We start from the raw sequence: 7,231 nt of genomic DNA on the forward strand, positions 1-7,231 counted from the left end.
TATCTGTTACCGGTCACAACTGTACCAAAACCCTGCTTTTTTCCTATAGTACACATAAACTACTGATAAACAATTGTTCAGGTACGTCAGAGGATAAAAAAACTCAACTTGAAAAGAATTTAGCAAAAAGAGTTACACTTTTGAAAAAAAAGACTTAATTCTCCTGGCTATGATATCATCAAAAACAAAACAAAGCCCCCTTCGTAACCAAATCTTTCGTCTCTATAAGCATCACAAACTCAATAAATATCTTTTAATGGTCCGACATAAACGCAGTTTTCTCTAAGAGTTCGAAAAAAGAGTAAGGCAACTCGGAGGTTAACTTTCGAGTTGCCTTATTCTTTTTTCGAATACTTAGAGAAAACTGAGTTTATGTCTGACCATTAAATGATATTTCTGGAGTTCGTGATGTTTATAGATTTGAAAGATTTGGTTATGAAAGGGGTTTGTTTTGTTTTGTGGTGATATCATAGCCAGGAGAATTAAGTATTTTTTTTCAAAAGTATGAATTTTTATTGCTAAATTCTTTTCAAGTTTTTTTAGCCTCTGACGTTCATGAACAATTGTTTATCAGTTGCTGATAAGTACTATAAAAACCCATGGTTTTGGTACAGTTGGGACCTGTTACAGATTACTTCTACTTTTGTAGTAAAAAATATAAAAAGGCTTCGATTTTTCTTGATGCTTTAGATGATAATTTTTCAATTGTTCCCCTAATTGATGTTCGTCCCTAGACAGCAGCAATGCATCAATTGCAAGTAAAAAAAGTTACATTGGAATGTGAAAATTGCGAAAAATAAAATTTTAAGAAGAAAATTGATTCTTGAAATTTTTTTGCCCTCAATTTTACATTCTTCGACCATCTAGACAACAAGTTGATACCTAACCATTAAATGGTATCGCACGCGTTAATACTGTATCTTGCAAGGACAGAATTAAGTGTAAAAAGAGGATTGTTTCTTCTTTGAGAGCGTAGTTGGGATGGTTATGTCTTTTTTCTTCAAAAGTATGACATCTTTTTTTTGCTACGAAAAGTTGTACGGAAAGTACTCTTGTGCAGGTTCATGAAAAGCGATTTTCAGCCTGGTCAACGAATTGTTCAATTGAATTGAGGGCCTATGTAGGAGTGTCATAATCCTCTTAGGTTCTGAACCAGAGCTAACTTTTGATCTAGGTTGTCTACAAAAAAGTACCTAACACGTTGTCAAATTTCGAGCTCGAAAAGTAAACTTGTGCAGTTTCATGAAAAGTGGTTTTCAGTCTAGTCAAGGACTTGTTCAATTGAATCGGGGGCCTATGCAGGAGTGTCATAAACCTAGTGGGTTCTGCAGCAGAGCTAATTTTTGATCTAGGTAGTCTACAATAAAAGTACCTAACACGTTGTCAAATTTTGAGCTCGAAAAGTAAGCTTGTGCAGTTTCATGAAAAGCGGTTTTCAGTCTAGTCAAGGACTTGTTCTAATGAATTGAGGGCCTATGTAGGAGTGTCATAATCCTATTATGTTCTGAAGCAGAGCTAATTTTCGATCTAGGTTGTCTACAAGAAAGTACTTAATTAATACGTTGTCAAATTTCGAGCTCGAAAAGTAAGCTTGTGCATTTTCATGAAAAGCGGTAACCAGTCTAGTCAAGTACTTGTTCAATTGAATCGAGGGCCTATGTAGGAGTGTCATTAACCTAGTAGGTTCTAAAGCACAGCTAATTTTTGATCTAGGTCGTCTAAAAAAGTACTTAACACATTCTCAAATTTCGAGCTCGAAAAGTAAGCTTGTGCAGTTTCATGAAAAGCGGTTTTCAGTCTATTCAAGGAGGACCTGCTCAATTGAATTGAGGGCCTATGTAGGAGTGTCATAATCCTATTAGGTTTTAAAGCAGAGCTAATTTTTGATCTAGGTCGTCTACAAAAAGTACTTAACACTTTGTCAAATATCGAGCTCGAAATTCAGCTTGTGCAGTTTCATGAAAACGGTTTTCAGTCTAGTCAAGGACTTGTTCAATTGAATCGAGGTCCTATGTAGGAGTGTCATAGTTCTATTAGCTTCTGAAGCAGAGCTAATATTTGATCTAGGTCGTCTGCAAAAAGTACTTAACACTTTGTCAAAATTCGAGCTCGAAAATAAGCTTGTGCAGTTTCATGAAAAACGGCTTTCAGTCTATTCAAGGAATTGTTCAATTGAATCGAGGGCCTATGTAGGAGTGTCATAATCCTATTAGGTTTCGAAGCAGAGCTAATTTTTGATCTAGGTTAACTACAAAAAAGTACTGAACCCGTTGTCAAATTCCGAGCTCGAAAAGTAAGCTTGTGCAGTATCATGAAAAGCGGTTTTCAGTCTAGTCAAAGACTTGTTCAATTGAATCGAGGGCCTATGTAGGAGTGTCATAATCCTATTAGGTTTTGAAGCAGAGGTAATTTTTGATCTAGGTTGTCTTCAAAAAAAGAACTCAATATGTCAAAGTTTGAGCTCGAAAAGTTAGTTTGTGCAGATTCTTGAAAAGTGGTTTTCAGTCTAGTCACGGACTTGTTCAATTGAATCAAGGGCCTATGTAGAAGTGTCATAGTCCTAGTAGGTTCTGAAGCAGAGCTATTTTTTGATCTAGGTCGTCTACAAAAAGTACTTAACACTGTCAAATTTCGAGCTCGAAATTGAGCTTGTGCAGTTTCATGAAAAGCGATTTTCAGTCTAGCCAAGGACTTGTTCAATTGAGCCGAGGGCCTATATAGGAGTGTCATAATCCTAGTAGGTTCTGGAGCAGAGCTAATTGTTGATCTAGGTTTTCTAAAAGTAGTACTTAACACGTTGTCAAAATTTCGAGCTCGAAAAATAAGCTTGTGCAGTTTCATTGAAAGCGGTTTTCAGTCTAGTCAAGGACCTGTGCAATTGGATCGAGGGCCTTTGTGGGAGTGTCGTAGTTCTAGTAGGTTCCGAAGCAGAGCTAACTTATGATCTAGGTCGTCTACAAAATGTATTTAACCCTTTGTCAAATTTCGAGCTCGAAATTAAGCTAGTGCCGTTTCATTGAAAGCGGTTTTCAGTCTAGTCAAGGACTTGTTCAATTGAATCGAGGGCCTATGTAGGAGTGTCATAATCCTATTAGGTTTTGAAGCAGAGCTAATTGTTTATCTAGGTTGTCTAAAAAAAGTACTTAACACGTTGTCAAATTTCGAGCTCGAAATTAAGCTTCTGCAGTTTCATGAAAAGCGATTTTCAGTCTAGTCAAGGACTTGTTCAATTGAGTCGAGGGCCTATGTAGGAGTGTCATAATCCTAGGAGGATCTGAAGCAGAGCTAAGTGTTGATCTAGGTTGTCTAAAAAAAGTACTTAACACGTTGTCAAATTTCGAGCTCGAAAATTTAGCTTGTGCAGTTTCATGAAATGCGCTTTTCACTCTAGTCAAGAACTTGTTCAATTGAATCGAGGGCCTATGTAGGAGTGTCATAATACTAATAGGTTTCGAAGCAGAGCTAATTTTTGATCTAGGTTGACTACAAAAAAGTACTTAACACGTTGTCAAATTTCGAGCTCGAAAAATAAGCTTGTGCAGTTTCATTGAAAGCGGTTTTCAGTCTAGTCAAGGACTTGTGCAATTGGATCGAGGGCCTTTGTGGGAGTGTCGTAGTTCTAGTAGGTTCCGAAGCAGAGCTAACTTATGATCTAGGTCGTCTACAAAATGTACTTAACACTTTGTCAAATTTCCAGCTCGAAATTAAGCTAGTGCCGTTTCATTGAAAGCGGTTTTCAGTCTAGTCAAGGACTTGTTCAATTGAATCGAGGGCCTATGTAGGAGTGTCATAATCCTATTAGGTTTTGAAGCAGAGCTAATTGTTTATCTAGGTTGTCTAAAAAAAGTACTTAACACGTTGTCAAAATTCGAGCTCGAAATTAAGCTTCTGCAGTTTCACAAAAAGCGATTTTCAGTCTAGTCAAGGACTTGTTCAATTGAGTCGAGGGCCTATGTAGGAGTGTCATAATCCTAGGAGGATCTGAAGCAGAGCTAAGTGTTGATCTAGGTTGTCTAAAAAAAGTACTTAACACGTTGTCAAATTTCGAGCTCGAAAATTTAGCTTGTGCAGTTTCATGCTTTTCAGTCTAGTCAAGAACTTGTTCAATTGAATCGAGGGCCTATGTAGGAGTGTCATAATCCTAGAAGGTTCTGCAGCAGAGCTAATTTTTGATCTAGGTCGTCTACAATAAAAGTGCCTAACACGTTGTCAAATTTTGAGCTCGAAAAGTGAGCTTGTGCAGTTTCATGAAAAGCGGTTCTCAGTCTAGTCATGGACTTGTTCAATTAAATCGAGGGCCTATGTAGAAGTATCATAGTCCTAGCAGGTTATGAAGCAGAGCTAATTGTTGGTCTAGGTCGTCTACAAAAATACTTAACGCTTTGTCAAATTTCGAGCTCGAAATTAAGCTTCTGCAGTTTCATAAAAACTGATTTTCAGTCTTGTCAAGGACTTGCTCAATTGAGTCGAGGGCCTATGTACGAGTGTCATAATCCTAGGAGGATCTGAAGCAGAGCTAATTGTTGATCTAGGTTGTCTAAAAAAAGTACTTAAAACGTTGTCAAATTTCGAGCTCGAAAAGTTAGCTTGTGGAGTTTCATGAATAGCGCTTTTCAGTCTAGTCAAGAGCTTGTTCAATTGAATCGAGGGCCTATGTAGGAGTGTCATAATCCTAGAAGGTTCTGCAGCAGAGCTAATTTTTGATCTAGGTCGTCTACAATAAAAGTACCTAACACGTTGTCAAATTTTGAGCTCGAAAACTGAGCTTGTGCAGTTTCATGAAAAGCGGTTCTCAGTCTAGTCAAGGACTTGTTCAATTGAATCGAGGGCCTGTGTAGAAGTGTCATAGTCCTAGTAGGTTATGAAGCAGAGCTAATTGTTGGTCTAGGTCGTCTACAAAAATACTTAACGCTTTGTCAAAATTCGAGCTCGAAATTATGTTTCTGCAGTTTCATAAAAAGCGATTTTCAGTCTAGTCAAGGACTTGTTCAATTGAGTCGAGGGCCTATGTAGGAGTGTCATAATCCTAGGAGGATCTGAAGCAGAGCTAATTGTTGATCTAGGTCGTCTACAATAAAAGTACCTAACACGTTGTCAAATTTTGAGCTCGAAAAGTGAGCTTGTGCAGTTTCATGAAAATCGGTTCCCAGTCTAGTCAAGGACTTGTTCAATTGAATCGAGGGCCTATGTAGAAGTGTCATAGTCATAGTAGGTTCTGACTCAGAGCCAATTTTTGATCTAGGTTGTCTACAAAAAGTACTTAGCACTTTGTTCAATTTCGAGCTCGAAAAGTTAGCTTGTGCAGTTTCACGAAAAGCGCTTTTCAGTCTAGTCAAGAACTTGTTCAATTGAATCGAGGGCCTATGTAGGAGTGTCGTAATCCTAGAAGGTTCTGCAGCAGAGCCAATTTTTGATCTAGGTCGTCTACAATAAAAGTACCTAACACGTTGTCAAATTTTGAGCTCGAAAAGTAAGCTTGTGCAGTTTCATGAAAAGCGGTTTTCAGTCTAGTCAAGGACTTGTTCAATTGAATCGAGGGCCTATGTAGGAGTGTCATAATCCTATTAGGTTTTGAAGCAGAGCTAATTTTTGATCTAGGTTGTCTTCAAAAAAAGAACTCTACATGTCAAATTTTGAGCTCGAAAATTTAGTTTGTGCAGTTTCTTGAAAAGCGGTTTTCAGTCTAGTCACGGACTTGTTCAATTGAATCGAGGGCCTATGTAGAAGTGTCATAGTCATAGTAGGTTCTGACTCAGAGCCAATTTTTGATCTAGGTTGTCTACAAAAAGTACTTAGCACTTTGTTCAATTTCGAGCTCGAAAAGTTAGCTTGTGCAGTTTCACGAAAAGCGCTTTTCAGTCTCGTCAAGAACTTGTTCAATTGAATCGAGGGCCTATGTAGGAGTGTCGTAATCCTAGAAGGTTCTGCAGCAGAGCCAATTTTTGATCTAGGTCGTCTACAATAAAAGTACCTAACACGTTGTCAAATTTTGAGCTCGAAAAGTAAGCTTGTGCAGTTTCATGAAAAGCGGTTTTCAGTCTAGTCAAGGACTTGTTCAATTGAATCGAGGGCCTATGTAGGAGTGTCATAATCCTATTAGGTTTTGAAGCAGAGCTAATTTTTGATCTAGGTTGTCTTCAAAAAAAGAACTCTACATGTCAAATTTTGAGCTCGAAAATTTAGTTTGTGCAGTTTCTTGAAAAGCGGTTTTCAGTCTAGTCACGGACTTGTTCAATTGAATCGAGGGCCTATGTAGAAATGGCATAGTCCTAGTAGGTTCTGATGCAGAGCTAATTTTTCATCTAGGTTGTCTTCAAAAAAAGAACTCTACATGTCAAATTTTGAGCTCGAAAAGTTAGTTTGTGCAGTTTCTTGAAAAGCGGTTTTCAGTCTAGTCAAGGACTTGTTCAATTGAGTCGAGGGCCTATTTAGTAGTGTCATAGTCCTAGTAGGTTCTGAAGCAGAGCTAATTTTTGATCTAGGTTGTCTTCAAAAAAAGAACTCTACATGTCAAATTTTGAGCTCGAAAAGTTAGTTTGTGCAGTTTCTTGAAAAGCGGTTTTCAGTCTAATCAATGTCTTGTTCAATTGAGTCCAGGGCCTATGTAGGAGTGTCATAGTCGTAGTAGGATCTGAAACAGAGCTAATTGTTGATCTAGGTTGTCTAAAAAAAGTACTTAAGACGTTATCAAATTTCGAGCTAAAAGTTAGCTTGTGCAGTTTCATGAAAAGCGCTTTTCAGTCTAGTCAAGAACTTGTTCAATTGAATCGAGGGCCTATGTAGGAGTGTCATAATCCTAGAAGGTTCTGAAGCAGAGCTAATTTTTGATCTAGGTTGCCCACAAATAGTGCTTAACGCGTTGGCAAATTTCGAGCTCGAAAAGTTAGCTTGTGCAGTTTCATGAAAAGCGGTTTTCAGTCTAGTCAAGGACTTGTTCAATTGAGTCGAGGGCCTATTTAGGAGTGTCATAGTCCTGGTAGGTTCTGAAGCAGAGCTAATTTTTGATCTAGGTCGTCTACAAAATGTACTTAACATTTTGTCAATTTCGAGCTTGAAATTAAGCTTGTGCAGTTTCATAAAAAGCGATTTTCAGTCTAGTCAAGGACTTGTTCAATTGAGTCGAGGGCCTATGTAGGAGTGTCATAATCCTAGTAGGATCTGAAGCAGAGCTAATTGTTGATCTAGGTTATTTAAAAAAAGTACTTAAAACGTTATCAAATTTCGAGCTCGA

Source organism: Convolutriloba macropyga, unplaced genomic scaffold, assembly GCF_964194025.1.
Source record: "Convolutriloba macropyga unplaced genomic scaffold, txConMacr16.3 SCAFFOLD_1047, whole genome shotgun sequence".
Taxonomy (NCBI): Eukaryota; Metazoa; Xenacoelomorpha; order Acoela; family Convolutidae; genus Convolutriloba; species Convolutriloba macropyga.